The sequence below is a fragment of the Dipodomys spectabilis genome, unplaced genomic scaffold (genome assembly GCF_019054845.1).
Source record: "Dipodomys spectabilis isolate Male_0828 unplaced genomic scaffold, ASM1905484v1 ptg000004l, whole genome shotgun sequence".
Classification (NCBI taxonomy): Eukaryota; Metazoa; Chordata; class Mammalia; order Rodentia; family Heteromyidae; genus Dipodomys; species Dipodomys spectabilis.
Genome location: NW_024870681.1, coordinates 16,878,850 through 16,900,218, shown reverse-complemented (window position 1 = coordinate 16,900,218; position 21,369 = coordinate 16,878,850). Strand labels below are relative to the sequence as shown.

The window sequence follows — 21,369 nt, the reverse complement described above, 5'->3', positions numbered from 1 at the left end:
AATCCTCCCACTCTCTCTCAAGTAGCTGAGATCACAGGTATGAGTCACTATGTCTGGCCATTTATTCCCCTTTCTTCTATAGTAGTAACTTTTTGTGCATCAGTCCTGGGGCTTGAATTCAGGGTCTAGGCACTGTCTTGCAGCTTTCTTGCTCAAAGCTAGTGTTCTATCACTTGAGCCACAGGTTTACTTCTAGCTCTTTGGTGGTTTGTTGGAGATAAGAATCTCATGGACTTTCTTGCCTAGGTTAAGTCCCAACCTCCATCCTCAGATCTCAGCCTCCTGAGTAGTGGGGATTAGTTAGAGGCATGAGCTTCTAACTAATGTGGTCATGAAATTATAGTGCATAGGGGCCGGGAAAGTGACTCAGTGGTAGAGTGTTTGCCTTGCATGCATTGAGGCACTGGGTTCGATTCCTCAGTATACCACATAAGCAGAAAAAGCTGGAAGTGGTGCTGTGGCTCAAGTGATAGAGTGCTAGCCTTGAGCTGAAGAGCTGAGGGACAGCGCACAGGCCCAGAGTTCAAGTCCCACAACTCACAAAAAAAAAAGAAAAGAAAAAGAAAAAGAAAAATTATAGTGTGTAGATCACCCAGCAATAATTTTTTGGGGGGAGGGTCCGGTCGTGGGGCCTGAACTCTGGGCCTGGGTGCTGTCCCTCAGCTCTTCAGTTCAAGGCTAGCGCTCTACCGCTTGAGCCACAGCACCACTTCCAGCTTTTTTCTTCTTGCTTATGTGGTGCTGAAGAATCGAACCCAGGGCCTCAGGCATGCAAGGCAAGCGCTCTACCACTGAGCCACCTTCCCAGCCCTACAGCAATAATTTTTAAGGAAATACAAGTAGACATTAATGAATGTAGGCAGGCTAGGCAGGTGGTCTTACTGTGGAGTCATGCCTCCAGCTCTATTTTTTGCTGTTTATTTTTGAGATAGGGTCTTATTTCCCATGTACACACACAGGCTTGAGCTACCATTTATCTTTATGCTTTATGTTAATGGTGGAATCACAGAAGTGTTCCAGTGCATCTAGCTTTCCTCCATGGAGACAGAGGCTCTTGAACTTTTCTACCTTGGCTGGCCTTGAACCATGATCCTCTTGATCTCTGCCTCTTCCTCCTAGTAGTTTAGGATTACAGGGGTAAACTCCTAGATCCCAGCTTAGACTTGGATATTTAAAGGGCAGCCATGCTTTGGCATACACAGTCTTGGCCAGCTGGTATTGAAGTAGAACACAGTGAGAGAGTTACTGTTTTAGTAAACGAACTGGAAATGATGTTTTATTGGTCAATAAGAGGATACCATGGGCCTGATGTGCATTATGAAACATTTCTTTCCTAAAGAAGGCCAAATATTCAGTGAAGGTCACAAAAACCTTCTCTGAGAGAATTTAGGAGAACTGTAGCCATTGAAAAATAATCCCGTCTTTGGAAATACTGAATGAATGGCAACCAGAAGGCAGATGAGAGTCTCTAAGATGGAGGACTGAGCTCTGGACCCAAGGTGGAATGGTGGTCATTCTTCACTTGATGCCTACAGTCCTGAGCCAAGCCCTTAAACAGTACCTGCATGCACAGTAGGCAGCCAGTGGAGTTGAACCTAGTTCTACAATCTCAGAGGAAAACACCGGCCAGGCTACATGGTACCCTGGGTTAAGAAGTGCCGGGCTGAAAGGAATGAGAAGTTGGGGTCCCCTCCTTCCATAGTCAGTGTGTCAGTGCCAATACACAGTCTTTCTTTTAATTAGTATCTTTAAGTAGTTGTACAGAGGAGTTTCAATTCAACATGCCAGTTGATGGGCACCATTCCCCGTTTTCATCACCATCCCTCACCTTTCCCAGCCCCACCCATGCCTTCAGTTGTGCCAGGTCCATTTTCACACATGTGCATTGAATATTATAACTGCGTTCTCCCACCATTCCCCTCTCCATTCTACAACAACCTCTTGACTCCACTCCAAGTATCTCACATGCCTTGGGTCTGAGTTCCTGAGCCTTACGAGTTCACAAATGCATTTTCTTTTGAGATAGGGTTTTTGCTAGGTGGCCCAGGTCAGGCTCAAACTCACCACGTACTGTGGGCTGTCCTTGAACTCATTATTCTTTTGGCTCAGCCCCTCCCCAGTGTTGGGATTACAGGCATGACTCTCAGTGATCACATAGATGGCTTTTATTTCCAAGTGCTTTAAAAGGCATGCCCTTACCACTGATTTTATCTGCCTTTACGTTTCATAGCCAACGGTTTCACAAAAACCAATATCTTTGCATCACAACCTTCAGGACAAAAAAGGGAAGATAGAGAATATTCCTGCTCCCAGGGTCAGGGACTAAAAGAGGCTCTGAACACATGCTTTTGTTCTTGAAGGTATCATAGCTGCGGCTGACAGGTGATCCTCCCCGGGTGCGGCGGGGGGTGGGGGGGGTGGCCAAGCCCTTTGAGGAGGCAGGAAGGCCAACAGCCTGTGTGCACAGAGTAGGGTGTTGCTTGCCATTGTGGGTAATCTCCAACTAGGAATAGAACAGCTCTGTCTCCTGGGAAGTTCATCTACAGCTCACTCACCTCTGCCCCAGAAAGTCCTCCTTCCTCTTCAGAACCCTTGGAATGAAGGAAAGAAAGAAGGAAGGGAGAAGGGATAGAGGCAGAGAGAGAAAGAAAGGAAAGGGAAGTCAAAGGGGAGGAAAGGAAGGAGGGAGGAGGAAAAAAGATGGGGAAGGGAAGCAGAAGAAAAGAAAGTAAGGAAATGAAAGTAAGGGAAAGAGAAAGGGAAAGGGAGGAAAGGGAAGAGAAGCTGGGTGTTGGTGGCTCATGCCTGTAATTGTAGTGACTCAGGAGGATGAGATCTGAAGATCATATTTCAAAGCCAGCCTTGGCAGGAAACTCTGTGAGACCCTTATCTCCAATTAACTACCAGAAGTGACTCTGTGGCTCAAAGTGGCAGAGTGCTAGCCTTGAGCAGCAGAAAAGCTTAGGGACAGCACCGTCCAGACCCTGAGTTCAAGCTCCATGACTGACCAAAAAACAAAAACAAAAATCAAAAAAGGAAGGGAAGAGAAAGGAATGGGAAAAAGAAACAAGAAACTTGTTTACTCTGACCTAATCCCTGCCTGTGAGAGAAGACAATTTTGTTTTGTTTGTTTATTCTAATGTACTCCCTATTAGACTAAGGGCCTATACCTGGGAAAGACACTTTGAGTGTCTCAAACTATAAAGGATGACATACAAAGTAAGCACAATTATTAGCAATACTTCCTTTGCTCCCAAATTAAACATCTGTATACTGAATTTCCCTTAACTTCTGGGGGCTAGGTAGGTCAACACCCCATGGACGTTTGAAGAATCCCCAGAACCACCATCCCCTAATCATTTCTTTGCCCCAGTCCCTCTGAGAACACTGCTCCTAATTGCCACACAGCCTGTCTGCTGGTGGGGTGGGGGGGGGGGGGGACAGGAAACCCTCTGGGCCTGGTGAGCATCATGGCGCAGTGATACTTCCCCAGGCAAGCTGCGGGCAGAGAGGGAGTGGCCTGTTGGGGTGTGTGTTTGTAGGAGTGTTGCAGGGCTTCCCCGACTCTCTGACTCAGAGTACTTACTGCTCTTCTCATTGCTGACTGAAGTGGAGAGTAGAATGGAGATTCCGCCCCCCCCCCCCCGCCCCCGCCCAAAGAGGGGTCTTGAGCACTTGGGATTGGGCAGAGCTCTTGTCTAAAGCAATCTCAGGACACCTGCCTTGTCCTGTCACTAGGAGGCATTGACATGGCTGTCTGAAGCCCCTTCAGATGCCCCCAGGAGACCAGTGAAATGCCTGGGGGCACAGATCCTGAATGGAGGATGAATGAATCCTAAGGGGTCTCAGTGCATGCAGCCGGGCAATCGCCAGCCATGGCAGGCTGAGGGCTAGTTCTCCCCTGTGCTGGCTGCTCTGCTGGGTGGTCACTCATCCAGAAACTGGGGGACCATGGCTAAGTGGGGGCCCCACACAGCACGGGGCGAGGGTGGGGGAGTCAACAATAGCCAAATGCTTGCAGGGACTGACAGTAAGAACATATGTCAATTGGGCAGGGGGAAACTGAGTCAGGCAGTGAGCTGGGGCAGATGAGGATTCAGGAAGAACGAATGGAACGTGACCCTGAAGGGAAGACAGAGGCCTCTGCACTCACCCTGGGAACCAGATTACTTCAACAGTTTCTGAACGTGGAACATGAATTTTCTGAAGAAGATTCTGGTGGGGCAAGGGAGAAAGCCAGTGGCAAGAAAGAGAGCTGAACTGGATGGCAAGGAGCCAGGGGAAAGAATCATGGGGCTAGTGTGTGTGTGTGTGTGTGTGTGTGTCTGTGTGTCTGTGTGTGTGGGCAGCACCATCCTGACTGGCTGGAACGTAAATGGGGGGGGGCACAGGACAGACACAGCTTTCGGGGCTTGGAGTCTGGGTGCAGCAGACAGAAATGGGGAAGTCTGTGGAGGAAGCCTGCCCTGAGGGTACAGTGAGGCTCAGGATGCAGGCATACTCTGAGACAGACATCCAGGTAAGGATCGCAGAGGGGCTGGCTGATAAGAGTTCGAGTAAGGGAGAGCAGCATATCCAGAGCTGGGGAGAAGAGGAGCCAGCAGGGGTGAGTGGTGAGAGAGGAGCTCCTGGTAGGGGGACCCAGCAGGGGTGAATAGTGAGGGAAGAGCCAAGAAAGCGTGAGTGGTGGCCATACCTCCAAGGTTTGCCTGCACAAAGCCACCTTAGAGGGCTGAAGGGAGGGACTACTACTCTGGGGTCTGAAGAGGACCTCCCCTCCGGAGGAGAATACCAGGAGAAAGGGAAGCAAGTCTCTGTTTGGCGGTCATCAGAGCAGCTCCTACCTGGCTTCTTCCAGGGAGCAGGAGTGTGTAAACAAACCCCCAGGTCAGAATCTATTTGGTCCAGGAGACAACAGACCCAGAAAGATGAGATAATAACAAGGAATCAGGATGAGAGAGCACATCTATTCCCACTTTGCAGCCTGAATATTATACCACAGCCTCCCCAAGTTCTCTCCAGTATAGTAAAGGGCATAGAAAAGCTCAGAGCTTCTAGATTTCTCAGAATGAAACTCCCAAGATGTCAGTACAGAAGTGAATGCAAAAATGCAAAGGTTTATGAAACGCTAGCTCAGAAGCCCCACAAACAAGCCCCACAAACATGCAGCCCAACTCAACTGGAGACGTAGTGGCTTGGCCACCTGCAATACCCACAGAAGGACTCAGTTTATTTCACTAGGTGTCAGAGATGCCTGGAACAAGAGACCCTAAGAAAAGCTCCATCTTGAGTGTCCAGTGGTGGTGGGGGGGATAGGGGGCTCAGGGTCCCACAAAAAATACTAATGGCTTCCTAACAGCTCCTCCTCCAGAACAGGATGTAGAGCAGGGATATGTCATGTTTGAGGGAACCGCCCAGTTTTGCTATTTATTAATTCAAGGCCACTGGACTTCCTAAATTCAAATTGTTTTCAGAATGATCAATCTTTATGCAACCAGTCAGACACTGTCACTATGAGCTGTTTCTACCGTATCTGCCATGGCTTTCCTCTGAATACTTCCTCCAATTGAGAACTGTTACAATAAAACTCTGTTCTAGATTTCTCTAAGATCTTCCTGTATCAAGCTGAAGTATTTCCTTTCAATGGTCCCATTTCCATCCTGGGGAAGGATCTTTACCTTTCTTTTTCTTTTCTTTTTTCCCTCTCTTCTCCTCTCCTTTTCTCTCTTCTCCTCACCCTTTTTCTTTATTAGTACTGCTAATGGGAATTGAACTCAGGGCCTGGGTACTGTCCCTTAGTTTTATCACTTAAGGCTAGCACTCTACCACTTGAGCCACACTTCCACTTCCAGCTTGTTAGTGGTTAATTGGCAACAAAAATCTCATGGACTTTTCTGGTGGGGCTGATTTTGAACAGCAATCCTCGGATCTCAGCCTCCTGAGTAGCTAGGATTACCAGCATGAGCCATGGCACCCAACTTGACCTTTACCTTTCCAAAGGACATTGCTCTTCAAATATGAAGACAGGCATTGCTTCTCTCCTGTCTCCTCATCTTGGAGAGCAGTGTCTATGCCTCTAATAATTTCATATTATGTCATTTCCGCCTTGGTCACCTTTCTCTGGCTACAAACTGAGTGATTGATTAGCATCCTCTGTGAAGGTGACACATAGGATTAAGCTTCAATCCAGGCAAACCTGCCCTGCTGTGTGAAACTGGCCTTCCCACAAGCTGAAGTGCTATTAAGTAAGGACTTGGGGACTCAGTGGCTGACTACAGGGTCAGGGGTCAATGATGATTCTCAGGTATCAGATAGGGGAAATTGGTTTATAGGCATGTACTTAGAAGAATTTAAGGAAGAAACCAAAGGGAGCTGAGGGACTGACAATCCAGGAATCCAGATGAAGCCTGAAACACCAGAGTTGTTCTCCCAAATCTCAAGGGACACTGTTGCCCTGATTCATAAACTGACACAGGGTGTAGGAGAAGATGAATTGCTTCCAAAATCAGTTTGCAAAGCCAGCATATGAAAGACTGTTAATGGCAGCACAGAAAAAAGAAGACCAAGTGAAAACTCACTTAGGAGTTATTATAGTTTGTATCTTAAATGTCTCCCAAAGATGGACAGGTGAAAGGCTTGGACCCCCAACTTGGTATCACTGCAGGGTGATGAACATTTAGGAGATAGCGTCTAATTGGAGATCTTTAGGTAATTGGAGTTGTCGCCCTATAGGAGACTGTGGGACCTCTTTTCTCTCTCTCTGTCTTTCTTTCTTTGTCTCTCTCTCTGTGTCCTTCTCTCTCAGTCTCTCTGTCTCTGTTTCTCTCTTTTCTTCCTGTTTCTTTTTTTTTCTCCTGGCTACCATGAGTTTTGCTCTGTCAAACACTTCTACCACAATGTGTCACCTCACCACAGGGCAAAAGCAACAAGGCCAACCATAGGTCAACTGCAGACTCTAAAACTAATCCTTTCTTTGTAAGTTGGTTCTCTCAAGTCTCTGTGATAGTAATGGGAAGCTAGGATCTGTGTACCAATGAAAGAATTCCAATGAGCCACCAAATGCAACACTGAACTAAAAGAATACAACATCTTGACAGGAAGTATTTTATTCCTTCCAGGAATGCAAGGAAGGCTCAATGCAAGGAACTTAATGATATGACATGTCTTATAAACCTCGGACAGAAGAATATAAGCATTCCCAAGTAGATGCTTAAAAATGCGTTTGACATCTCACCATCTGACATGCTTGTAGAGTTCCTTATAAATAAGGAATTGAACAAACTTCCTTTAGACATTATACTTGACTCCTGACAAGTCATGATCAAATCAGAGAAATAGAGTCCCGTCCCAAGCTTCTGGGAGGCTGTATATAGTAGGTGCAGGCCTCTCGGATCCCAGGTGGTTTTTACTCATGCAAATGGACACAGACACATTTTTCTCTGTCTCTTGGTCCTAGCCATAAATCTGGTTCCCTGGTTGGGGGTTAGAGCAGAAGGGCTTCTTGTCAGGAATCTATGAGTAAAGACATTGCTCATGTATCATCATGGAAATGGGTTGAATTCAAAACTTGGTAAAAAAACAATCCAGCCATAGAGGTGGGTAGTTTATGACCAGAAAGCTTCACCTCTAGCACACCACCTTGAATTCTTACCAGTGACTCATAGGGGGTGTCCTCTGCATATTTTTTACTACTCATCATCCCCCCCCCCCACCCCATCTGCCTCTGACAACAACTGCCTTGAATCTATGTTGCAGGTTATATTTTAAAAAATCAGCATGGAGAAAATTGCACTTTCTAGAATGTGGCTAGAATGAAGCTAGGTTCCTTGTTGGAGTACAAAAGTCTGAGAAGACTCTGGAATTTTATGCAAAACAGAGAGAGAAAGAGAGAGAGAGAGAACACATATGTGTAACCACACATTCAGGCATGTTTACTGATCTATTACTTCCGTCTGTTTTTCAGAGGGGCCCACAATCTAGAGAGAGTTTGAGACTTCTTGGAGAGCAGGAGGTATAGATATGATCTGACTAATATGAGAGCACAAGGAGAAGATTGGCCGCCACCTTGGCCATGCTGTGGGGAAGTGGTTGTATGAAGATTTGCCTGACAAGAGCCCAAACCACCAAGCCACACAGGAACAAACACTCAGACCAACACCCAGTGCTATGTCTGCAAAGACTTCATGAGTAGAAGGACAGCTCTGGATAGAGATGAAGGGTGTAGGAGTAGACTATGTGACTTCATGTATAATACAAGAGATTAAGAGCTGGGTTTTGCAGCCCTACAAGAAGAGTGGCTCCCAGGTGGGACAGGAAGAAGGTGTGGCCAGCAATGGGGTAGGGTTTTCCATGGATGGAGACTTCCTTTGCTGGTGATGGAGAGGTGCAAATGCAGAGGATCTTGAGAGCTACTGAAGAGGGAGCCTTCATAATGATATTTAGGACCTGACTATCCATCAACTAGACTGTACAGCATGGAAAAGAAAAGGGCAGGAAACTGAGACCTTGGTTTAGGCCAGTTCCTGGTCAGCCCTGTGTCTATTTCTAGCTATAATGTCTATTTCCCATGGAAGAGGAAGCTCACCTACTCCACGCCCCCCTCCTCCCTGAGTTGCTGAATAGTGCACAAGAGAATGCACCCACAGATCCATTAGCAACTGTTTGCTAATTGTTAGGTACTATTGTGATCTTGAGTGTTTATTTCCTTTATTTCATATCTCTCAAGTCTCAACTTAAATAGAAGCTTTTCATGGAGGCTTTTCTCTAACTCCAAACTGTATTTGGCTCCTGTTCCACCATCTCAGGGTATCCTGTGATTCTCATGGCTATAACGAAACCGTGTGTGTGTGTGTGTGTGTGTGTGTGTGTGTGTGTGTGTGTGTGTTCAGTGTCTGAACCTTTAGACTGTCTTCCCCAAGAAGGGCAGGAAGGGCTGTCTCTGTGTCCTTGGAAGCCACTTTCATTTACCTCTGATACTCTATTCAAGCCCCCTACTCCACCCCCCACCCCATGGAAAAAAACCACACTCACTCATTTGCCTAGGTCAACAACAGCAACAAGAAGTCTCTGAAGGACATGAAAATGAAAAGCACACCACTCCCTGGTGACCCCACCCGCCACCGCCTGCACTGTCCTCCATCTGGGCAACTTCCACTGGGGCTATGCACTGATGGACTTCCTGGGAAGACTCAAGGTGTCTGTCTGATGTCACTGGTAGCGCCAGTGAGCAGGCTGCACATATGCCAAGTCTCTGGCCAGTCCCCTGTAGGACTGGAGAGTTGGTGCCACATAAGGCCATAAGGGACAGAGAAAAAGTGCTATGGGGTAGGCGGAGAGTCAGGGAAGACTTCAGAAGGTGAAACTGATCTGGATATAGAAGGAGACATTTGTAATTAGCTTCCCAAGAGGAGGCAAGAGGAGGGGGGTCTGAGCTGGAGGGCAGAAGACCTTGGCACCCATGCTTATGGGCATGAATCTTCACAATAGGGCAGGGGCAGTTCTGCAGGGACTCTAGTGATGAAGCAGCTCACTTAGATTTCCTCTTTTCATAATCACCATTTAGGGAAGAGATTAGAAGCAGGAGGCCCATTGAAGTCAAGCTCTTATGCCCAACCTGGCAGCCAATAATGGACTTGGGAGGCTCTGAAAGATTTATTTTTGCTCCATGCCATAAAAATCAACTACCTTCCCCCATCTGTTAGTCCTTCTCTTCTCTTGTGCCTTGTTACAACCATGTCTTCCTTATCCAAATGATCAGAAGAAACTAGCCTAGAGGTGACCAGAGACAGCTAACGTCTGTGGATAGCTACAATCCATGCCTGGAAGTACAAGGCATATGCCTGACACCTACGGGATGCCACTCAAGCTTTGTCATCTCTGGATAAGAGCACCTGCCAGAGGCAGCCCAGCTCTGGCAGTAGCGGTGGCTTCAGCCCTCAGTTTCCTTGTTTGTAAAATAGTGATGAAGGATGTGGATATCTCAAAGTGTGGCTGGGTACCGGTGACTCATGCCTATCATCCTAGCTACTCAGGAGGCTGAGCTCTGAGGATTGCAATTTGAAGCCAGCTTCAGCAGAAAAGTCTGTGAAATTCTTATCTCCAATTAACCACCCAGAAGCTAGAATTGGGCAGTGGCTCAGGTGGTAGTGCCAGCCTTGAGGAAAAAAGCCAAAGGACAGTGCCTAGGCCCTGAGTTCAAGCCCAGTACTGACACAAATATAAAATCAAAATGGAAAGAAACCAGAACTCCCAAAGATTCATTGTAATACATACCATTATTTTGTGTGTCCATTATAATTGTAAGACATCATAGCAAAATACATTCATCTTTAAATTGAGGACATATCTTTATATGTAACAGATGTCTTCTATAGCTGTGTAAGCCCAGGGGAGTCTCTCCTCCCATCTATATGAGAGACTCACTAATCAAGCTAGTAAAGTGCTCTACTACTGAGCTGCAGAGGTACAGGGTGTGGTGCAGTGGTACAGTGTTTGCCCTCAAATGCAGAGCCTTGGATTTGTTCCCCAACCCTGCATGGGTGGGGGAGGGGGAGAGGAGAAGATCATATACCTCTCTTTTGGCTTGTTGCTCATTCTGTTGCATCATTCTAGAAACTTCCTCCATGCATTGATTTAGAATTTCAGTTTACCAGTTGAAGCAAAAAAAAAAAAAAACCAAAACAACAACAACAGAAGTTCTATAGGACTAGCCATTTCAATCACTTGGATTGAGATTCTTGGAATGAATGCCATATCAGCCAATTTGACTGCTCAACTGAACTCAAGCTGAGGCTTCCAAGCTTTCAGCTACCCAGGCACAATTTCGCATCTCAGCCAAGAGCAGGTCTCCAAGCAGTGCATTTCTGATTATAGATGATGGAGCAGCTTCCAGCAGCCAGGGCCCACAGAGTCCACCCTCTCTTCTCATCCTTACACCCCAGCCAGCCTCTTACCTACTTTTTGGTGCTGACACTGAGCCTTAAACCTAGGACATGGGTGCTCTCTCTTAGCTTCTCCCCCTTTAAAGGCTGGCACTCTCATCACTTGAGCCACAGCTCCATTTTCAGCTTTTTGCTGGTTAATTAGAAATAAGAGTCTTATGGACTTTCCTGCCCAGACTGGTTTCAAACCAAGATCTTCAGATCTCAGCCTCCTGAGTAGATAAGACTACAGGCATGAGCTACCAGCACCTCGCTTCTCATACTTGCTGTCCAGCACTACCAGGGAGCTTCCAATCTGATGACTTTCAACAGAAACAAAAGCCAGTGGGTAGGAAAGAGGGAGGGGAAGATAGTCTGCTTCCGCAGCAGTCTGGGGAGGGAAGATAATGGATCATTCCTGACCTAAGCTGCAGATGAGAGGAGATGGGTCCCTAAAATCCCACATAAGCTCATTACACAAAGGCCCTGAGCATTCCTGCCCTCCACCTTGGGCCTGGCTACTTGTCATTCGAAAGGTAGAGGAGGGTGTATATTGCAAAGCAGAAAGAGCTTGACCATCCAAAATTGTCTTCTGCAGGTCCTAAGTGCAGATCTTCAATGCAGAGCCCACACTGAGGAAGCTAGGAGGAGCTACATGGCCGCTCTGGGTTTACAAACACCCAGGATGCAGCTGTTTGCATCACACATGTCACCTGTCATCTTCCACACAGACCTGGTTTGTGGAGGAGACTGAGGCTGGTAGAAGTAGAAAGCTGAAGGCCTCACAGCTGTAACTCCCCTCCCTTTTCCACGTCCCCTATATGTGGCACCCAAGCAATGACCTTAGTGCCATCACTTTAAGGAGCTTATTCAGTTTTTGAAAAATACACATTCTAGATGTCACTCCTGGAGTGCCATGCTGTTGGGCTGGTACAAGCATGTGCTTTAACAAATGCTTTAGGAGAACAGCTCAGCTCTGGGAGGGAATCAGCAAGGAGAGAGAGTGTGTGTGTGTGTGTGTGTGTGGCTAAGAAGACCGAGCAGCCCCTGGGAGGGAGGAAGAGGATGGCCATCCAGCAGAATCCTCCAGGCAGACTTGGCCTACTTTTAGCCCTCCTTCACCCTTCACCCACCCCTCCTCTCTGGAGGAGGCTTAACTCTATACCACATCCTGCTGCTTTCATCTCGCCTTCCTTTTCCCTCTGAACAATCTCCTTCCTCCTACTGTCCCTGAACGTCTTGCGTTTTTGTCTTAGATGGGTCAACCCCCGCCCAGGCACAGCGCACGCGCAAACACATGTATACACACGCATCCACACTCAGGGGACGCGCACCAGCGTGCAAACCCAGATCCCCTCAGCGCGAAGTGTGTGAACCTCTAGCAGGGGGGGGGGGGGGAGGATCCACGTTCACTAGCAGGGGGCAGCCTGGAAATACTCCTCCTTCCCTCCCCCACACCAGCCACTTTCAGGACGCCCACATCCTGATGGCAAAGGATCGACCCCTCATGTCGATGCTGCCCAGAAGGTTTCGAGATGGACAGGGCCAGGCTCCCGATCCCAAGGCCCAGGGTCTGGAGGTGGTGCCCAAGGCTAATTAGGTCCTGGGGATGCCCAGTCTGTTTCCAGGACGGCGTGACCCTCCGAGCCCGCTGCTCCCCGGAGGTCCCCAACTCACCACGGTTGTGCCCTCGGTGCCCCACCCGGCCACCCAGACACACGCACCTGCAGAACCCGCCGGGCGCCGAGCCCCTCTCCAGCGGCGACGACCTGGACCACGGCTCCACGGCTGGGACCGGGGCAGCTGGTTCCCAGCATCTGCCCGACCGGCCTCCGCGGGCTGGGGGCGTGGCCTGCGGATGGGCGTGGCCGAGAGGGGCAGACCCGCCAACGAGGCGGGGCCAACGCTTATTCTAGGGGCGGGGCGGGGACAGACCCCCACCAATGAGGCGGGGCTTGCTGGAAGTGGGACGGGACCCGGCGCTGGGCCGGCCTCTTCCCGCCACCTTGCGGCGGCGCAGTCAGGTGCAGCTGGTGCAGCAGGTGCGGCAGGTGCAAGCAGCGGCGGGCGCGGCCCGGGAATCCCAGGACTCAGAGCCTCTGGTCCCCGCCGGCCCTCGGGAGGAACAGGCGCCGTCCCCTGCATCGAGGCGCCCGGAGGGACGCCCACCCCCGACATCACGACCCCCCCCCCCGGAGTAAGGCGAGGGGTCGTGGCGGGGGTGAGGAAGAGCAGATGTCGGAGGGGAGACCTGGGGAAGCTTGAGGTGGGGGCTTCGGGGAAGGAGGAGAAAGAGGAAGCTCGGACGAGCTGTTTCCTCCTCTCACTGCGACCCAGCGCCCCACTTCCTCCTCCAAGTTCTATTTTCTTTGGGGTGCATTTAACCCTTAAAATGCCTGCATTGACGCTTGTGCCAACCACTTGACATCTTGGCCCCTCCCCCCTTCCCCGGCTCATCCTTAGGTAGGAACCTTCTAGAAATCCCTAGCCAGTTTAGGTTTGTTTTTTTTTTTTCAGCCCTGGACCTCCCACAGGGTCGGCTTCACTTTAGCTGGGTCCCATTGCCCGCCCCTGGTAAGAGGTAGGCATCCCAAACCGGCCACAAGGACGTGGTGTTAGTGTTGGGCAAAAGCCGCAGCCCTGTCTGAAACTTTGAGAAATGTCAACACCAAAGGCTTTTCTTTCCTGACTCCCTAAATACCAAGAAAAAGTAAGTTCCTCCCATGGGCAGAAACAGAAAGTCCCCTTAGACAGGCACAGAAGAACTGGTTCCAGCCTGTCCTCATTGATGGGAAGGGCCCTGTGCCCACCAGGTACCTCTCCTACTCTTCCCTGCAATCCTCACCCCACCTTCACCCCCAGGACCTGTGTCACAGAAAGGAGGGCACACAATTTGGTAAGAGTGGACAAGGTCTCCCTCTTTGTCTCCCCAGCCCCTACTTGGAGGAAGAGGAGAAAAGTAGAAAAGCCTGGAGGTGGCTGGAGACAGTACTACCCTGGAATCAGAAGTCTAGGAGGCTAGAGTAACGAGGTGTGACAGATCAAAAAGTTGGATGAAGAGAGAACTCCGTGTGTGTGTGTGTGTGTGTGTGTGTGTGTGTGTATGTCTGTGTGCATGTGCGCGCATGCATGCACTCACGTGCTCTTATCTGGGCTTTGAACTCCGGGTCTCACACTCTCGGCTTTTTCACTCAAGGCCGACACTCTTCCAAATGAAAGACTCCTCCACTTTTGGCTTTTGAATGGTTAACTGGAGATAGTCTCATGAACTTTCCTGTCCAGCTTTGAACCATGATTTTCACATCTCACCCTCTGGAGTAGCTAGGATTATAGGCATTAACCATGAGCACTGGGCAGGAGAGTTCCTTCAAAGGTGAAGACACTGCTAGAGAAGCTATGGGAAGCTCAACTTCTTCCCTTGCCTGCATTCCTAAAAGTGAGCCTGGAAGAAAGCTGAAACAGAGTTGCTCAGTAGAGCTGACTTCAGGATCAAGCCAACTTGATCAGATCCCATATCCTCTCAGAGAGGAACACTCTCTTTTTCACCAGATGTTGAACTGGAAGTCATTCTCCAACACTAAGCACCACCATAGTCATCCTTATCTCAAGAGCACCCGGCATCTGTGTATTAGCTAAATCTCAGAATGACAACCATGAGAAACTTCCCAGCCCAGTGAGGAAGGTCTGAAAGATGTCTCTGTCACTCATCAGGCACCCAATTACGTACCATTTTGTACAGCTCTTGTGTTGTTTGGTTTAAAAATAGGTCTATTTGCAATCCCTCCTTCCTTTCACTGCCTAGTGTGTTCTAAGGGCAGACTACTCTGTCTGTACTTCCTCATCTTATATTTATTTCTCAGTGCTCTGAAAGAAGGTCTCTCTCTCTCTCTCTCTCTCTCTTACACACACACACACACACACACACACACACACACACACACACACACACACCAAAACAAAAACCAACTAAACTACCAAGTCTAGTGTTTTCATTTTTATCCCTCACTGACAAGACCTTTCAAAGACCTGACTTGCAAACCTCCCCAACATCTGACCACTATTGACTTTCTTCTTCTGCCTTCATTTTCTTCATGGTCCCTGAAACTCTGGAATGCTTGAGGCTTAAGATGGGGCCGTCCCTCTTCTCCCTGGACCATTTCATCCATCCCTTCATACCGAGAACTCTCAGATCTAGAGCCGTGACTTCTGTCTTGAGCTCTGAATTTACAGTTCCTAGAGCTGCCCTGGACAATCAGTCCAAAAGGCCCCTGTGACCTGAGTCCTTCCCACAAGACTCCACTTCTTAGAAGTTCCACTGTGGACCTCTTCATGTCATCATACTTGGGGCTAAGCTTCCAGTAATAGAAACCCTGGGCCAGGGGGTGGGGAGACAACCACATCCACACTTAAACATTGCAGGTTCTGCTTGCTCTTTGTAAGGTGCGTCTCAGTACGGACAAGAAGGTCAGCACTAGGGTTTTCATTCCTCCTTGCCCTTCCCCACTCAGATCTTTTTGCTTAGATTGTCTCCACTTACTTGCCCAACTGATTAGTTACTGTGTATTCTGGAGAGCCACTTTGGCTGCTGTTCCTGAATGTCGACTCTTGGGAAAGATAGACTGAAAAAACTAAAGATAGGAAAGATTAGAAGACAAAAAGACCTTTAAAAGAAAGCTGTGAAACCCCCGAAAAGGAGAATGTACTAAAATGTTTCTCTGTTCATGTGTTCCATGGTATTTGAGAGGAGTTTGCATATAGAAGTGTCATAGACTGAATTAGTAAAACATGAAACTTTGGCTTGCTAAATTTAAAGCTAGTGAAAACAGGAAACAGGAGATCGGGAGCCAAAGAGAGCTCAGTCTGTGAGTTCAAACACAAACCTTGTCATTTATCTTAGAATTCAGAGAAAAGATGGAAGATGAAAATGGGCAAGACAAGCTGCCGTGGTTAGAGGATAGAAAACTGGAGATCTAATGCCTGTGTCACAGCAATTTCACAAGCGGTGCGGGAAAGAAATACGTGGCAGTAGAAAGTGTTTCTCAACTTAAAAAAAACGCATGCTTTACTCAAAATCTTTACTTTCCTAATAAGATATAAATGACCCCAAAAGTAACTTTTTAAAAAGATGCTTCTGAAATGATCGAAGAACTTCTTTCTTGAAGTCTCTATGTCCCGTAGCTACACAAGTGACTTCTATCAAAATTTAAAGGATTGGGTGGCTAGGGATGTGGCTCAACTGGTAGAATGTTGACTAGCAAGCATGAGGCCTTAGTTCAAACTCTAGTATGTCAAAACATTTCGTGGGTGTGTGTACATGTGTGTATGTATGTACATGTGTGCATACACATGTGCGCATGCTCTAGTACCAGAGCTTGAACTCAGGCTTCATGCTTTCTTGTTCATGGCCAGCACTCTACCACTTGAGCCATGCCTCCAGTCCTTCATTTTGCTGTTAATTAGTGATAGAATCTCACATGCTCTTCTGCCCAGGACAGCCTTGAACATTTGTCCTCCAGGTCTCAGCCTCCTGAGTAGCTGGAATTACAAGTATGAGTTAATTAAAAAAGTTTAAAGACTGAACAACAAGTTGATTTTATTTTACCACCATGGTGAATAGAGTATGCTACCTTTCATATAAGAAGGAAGATAAGAATATAACCAAATATGCATGTTAGAAGAGTGTGGTGGCATATGCCTGTAATGTCAGCACTCAGGAGGCTAAGGAAGAGGATTACACATTTGAGACCAGTTGGGGAAATGTAGGAAGCCCCTGTTTCCAAAAAAAAAGGATGTAACTGCTTATTTGTGCAAAAAGAAATACAAAAAGAGGGGAGGTGGAGGTGTAGCTCAGTTAGTTAGTAGAACACTAACCAGTAAGCAAAAGTGTCAGGTAATAAGTTGGAGTCCCAGTCTTGGACCTAAAAAGAAAATACAAAAAGGAACACCAAAAAATTAATGAGCTGAGTTACCTAGTGTGAGTCAGTTAATGAAGATGGCATGGAAAGAGAGAATGAACAGGAATGAACATAGGAGATCTGGAACAAATGAGAGTTCTTTGAATATGCTCGTTTGTATTGTCCTATTTTTTATTTTTTGGTTGTGGGGCTTGAACTCAGGGTCTGGACACTGTCCCTGAGCTTTTCTGCTTAAGAGTAGCTCTCTACCACTTGGAGCCACACCTCCTCTTCTGTTTCCTGGTGGTTAACTGGAGATAAGAGTCTCACAGACTTTCCTGCCTGGATTGGCTTTGAACTGAGAGCCTCAGATTTCAGCCTCCTGAGTAGCTAGGATTACAGGCATGAGCTGCCAGAATCTGGCTTGTTCTAGGTTTTAGAACCATGGTAATGGTTGCAACTCTCCCTGTCTTCTCTAAAAATAATCAACTAAAATCAGGATGTGGTGGGGACCTACCATGGACTATAAAGAACCTAATTTGTAACTCTGTTACAAATTGAAGAGTAGCACAGAGACAAAAAGAACTAGCCCAAGTAACTTAGGGAAATCATAATCTGACTGTACTGCAGGGTGAAAAATAAAGAGATCCACAGAGCTACCACACTGAGATGGTGTTGCAGCTTGTGCTGTCTGCCTTCGAGTTAATGAATCTTATTTCTCATGAGGGTGTGGGTTAGCGTCTTAGCCAGCTTTTCAACTGCTGTGACAAAACACACGAGGAAAGAACTTCAAACAGGAAAGGTTTATGTTGGTCCATGGTTTCAAGAGTTTCAGTGCATGGTTGGCCAGATCCATTGCTTTGGGGCCTGGGGTTAGGCAAACATATGACCCCAGCAATAGGGTGTGGAGGAGAGATGCTCTTCACTTCATGGCATCTAGAAAACACAGAGAGAGATTGGGGCAGAGAGGGGTAGAAGGATGGATGGAGGAAGAAGTGGGGACAGAATATAACCTCCAAAGTCACACTCCTATTGACCTCCAACTAGGGCCTTCCTCTAAGCCATTAAGTTATGAACTCGTTGATGGATTAACCCATTGATGGGGTGAAGGCCCCATCCTGAGGGCTAAGGCCCTCAGGATCCTGTCACCTTCCAGTGGCCCCGTTGCTGAGCCTCTGCCATGGGGATCAGTCATGCACACATGAGCCTCTGGGAGGGCATTACAGATCCAAACCATAGCAGGAAGAAGTTCTGAAACTCTTTGAGGTATAAGGCATATATTAAGATTGGATAAGTAAGAAGGCATATCGTGTGCCTGTCTTGGGGCCTGAGCACTGTCCTTGAGCTTTTATTTATCCAAGGCTAGCTCTCTACCACTTGAGCCACAGCTCGGATTCTGGCTTTCTGGGCACTCATTGGAGATAAGAGTCTTGTGGGACTTTTCTGCCCAGGCTGGCTTTGAACTGAGATCCTCACATCTCAGCCTCCTGAGTAACTCAGATAAGCATGAACCACTGGTGCCCTGACAGCCTGGCATTTTTTTTTTTTGCTGGGTATTTTGGAGATGGAGCCTCTCATCAATTTTTCACCTGGTCTGTTTTGAACCATGATCCCCTAGATGTCAGCTTTCTGATCAGCTAGAATTACAGGTGTGAGCAACTGGCACCTGGGTTCCAGTCATCTAACTTGTAAAGTCCCACCAGATATTTATGCAAATGTAAAGCTATTGGTACTCAGAGTCCAATTTTGTCTAGGAGTGCAGAAACTTTGTCTTGTTTTCACAGTGTTAAAATTTCCAGGAAGGCAATTTGGAATATCCTGTTCCCTGGGGCAATGCCATATCAGGTGTTTGGATCACCAGTCCAGCACACCTCTATCAGACCACTTTTGCTGTTGTGGTCATCCATGGGGAGAGGCATGCCTGTGTCTACTTACTTCTTTTTTTTTTAATTGTGAAAATACCATACAGAGGGGTTACAATTATACGGACAAGGTAATGAGTACATTTCTTATCAAGCATTGTTGCCTCCTACTTTGTTTCCCCTTACCATCTCTTCCCATCTCCCCCCTCCCCACACTGTCCCCCTCTCTACTTCTTATGCATTGTGCCCAAGCAATTGCATATTAGAATGAACGTTGTGTCACTGTCTATGACTGCTGTATATTGCCAGTGAAGCACTGTATTGGAAGGAAGGCATTATATTAAGGAGGAGGAAGCTATAGGTGGTAGAGGGCTGTTGCCATCTGTAAGTTCCATTCTTCTATTATAATGGGTGCATTACAAAATGTTTGCTATAAATCAGCAGCTGGTGTGGGAAGACTCAGATATAGCATCAGTGACAAGTAGATAAGTTGGGAGGAAGCTGATGTTTTCCCAGGTTGCACCCTGGATTTGTAGACCATGGTTTATCTGGGTTGAAGAAAAGTTTTTCAGTGAGTAGCACTGGTTAGAGAAATCTGTCAGATTATGGTTGACATTGCTGTGTTAACCTGCACATGCAGCCACAAACACAGCACCAGCAAACCATGCTAGTCTTTACACATGGTACAATATTATTTTTACTAATGGATGAGTAAAATTCCAGTGTAGTTATACCACATTTTCTTAATACAGTCATCCATAGAGGGGTATCTTGGATGATTCCTGCCTTGGCTATAGTGAATAGTGCTTCAGTAAACACGTTTGTACTGGTGGCTTTAATGGAAAGCCTTGGGAGAAAGTTATGCTAAGTGAAGCAGGTCAGGCCTAGAGAGACAAAGGATCTATGTTTCCCCCTTCTACGTGGAAGCTAGATTTAACTTACAAACTTATAAGTAAATATGTTGGTTGATATGCAAATGTATATAAATATATTAACTGAAAAATGGTAGATTCATGGGAGATCTCAAATAGTGTAATTCCTTGAAAGACAAAAATCAAAGTTTAGCAAAATAAAACTCCCGGAAGTGGGTACTCTAAAGGGGTGGGGTGGGATCAAGGGGAAAGGAGGAGACCATGAAGAGAAGGAAGATGCAGACAAGAATCCAATATACTACAAAATAAAGGGAGAAGGGGGGAGGGACGGGTCAAGTGAGAATGTTGAAAGGGGTGACATTGATTAAGATATATTGTATTCATAAACTACTTTGTAAAGTGGCAACTTTGTACTACTGTCTCAAGATAAACAAAGTTATCATCAAAGCCCAGTGTTGGCAGTGCAGGAATTCTTGTTGCTCGAAGTGGCGCATAAGCGCCGCCTAGAGCTCGATGGGAAATTAGCAGATTCTGGGGTGGGTTAAAGAACCCCCCTTGGCAGATAGTGACAGGAGTTATTAGCAACCACATGCCAGCATTTTACATGTATTAGCTCATTTAATACCCACAAAATATTTATGACCTAGGCACTGTTATCCTCAGTTCGCAGTGCTGAGACCAAGGCACAGACAGAGTTGCTAAATGCACGACTGGGTTCAAGTAACTATTGAGAGGCGGGGCTGGTGGTAAGGCCTCACAATTGCCCCTCTCATAGCTTATGGGCTTTCAAGTAGCTGCTGTCTTCAGAGACCCTAGTCTGAGAGGCAAAAGCGGTACTGAGGCCGCAGGGCTGCCTTCAGCCATTCGTCTCAGGGCAGGAGGAGGAGGCACAGGTTGCTTTAGAGGCAGGCATTGGAGCTGTGGCTCTGTGAGTTGGGAAGCATTGGCCCAAAACGCCACAGTGAGCAAGACTGGAGAGGCCCTGGCTCCCATGGAGAAGGCCTGGTGCCCGTTCTGGGACCGACAGACAAGGATGTTCCCGCACATCACAGACTGCGAGTCTCGGGGGATGCCAAGGATGACCCAAGTTCCAGGGCAAGGCCAGCATGATCCGCAATGGGAATCTTCTCTGTAAGGGTGAGGAACTGGTGAAGAAGGGTTCCCGGAGGAAGATCCAAACGGGACCCAATAAACTCAAGTCGGGATATGCCCTAGACACCGGGGAGTCCATGTTCCTGGCATTTAGACAAGGCTGTCTGGGCCTCAGGCCGCCCCGCCCCGTCGACCCCGCCCCGGCCCCGGCCCCGCCCCAGCTCTGGGCCCCGCCCCCGCCCCGCCCCAGCTCTGGGCCCTCCCCCGCCAGGCCCCAGTTCTGGTCCCCGCCCCCGCCCGGCCCCAGTTCTGGTCCCCGCCCCCGCCCCGCCCCAGCTCTGGTCCCTCCCTCCTACCCCACCCGAGCTCTGGGCCCCGCCCCCGCCCCACCCCAGCTCTGGGCCCCGCCCCCGCCCCGCCCCAGCTCTGGTCCCTCCCTCCTACCCCACCCGAGCTCTGGGCCCCGCCCCCGCCCCTGCTGCTGGACCTCTCTCGGCCCCGCCCCCAGGCCCCGCCCCAGCTCTGGGCCCCGCCCCCGCCCCTGCTGCTGGACCTCTCTCGGCCCCGCCCCCAGCTGCTGGGCCTCCTCTCGGCCCCGCCCCCCCCCCTCCCTGCCAGGCCCTCCACTCTTCCTGTCTCTAGGCTTGGCTGCTCCAGCCAGGCTCCTGGAGGCGGAAGTGCGGCGCGGAGGTGGGCTTCGGGGCGGAAGTGGGGCGAGGAGGTGGGCCCA

At 48.3% G+C, this 21,369-nt stretch overlaps 1 protein-coding gene across 1 annotated transcript in view; it reads right to left on the bottom strand.

Annotated features, from left to right (window-relative positions):
- Pik3r5 (phosphoinositide-3-kinase regulatory subunit 5) overlaps window positions 1-12,735 on the bottom strand; it is a 64,779-nt gene extending 52,044 nt beyond the window's left edge. The window contains exon 1 of the mRNA XM_042694481.1: window positions 12,644-12,735. The gene's annotated coding sequence lies outside the window, so the exon portion shown is untranslated. The remainder of the gene's footprint in view (window positions 1-12,643) is intronic.
- Between the last annotated feature and the right edge of the window lie 8,634 nt (window positions 12,736-21,369).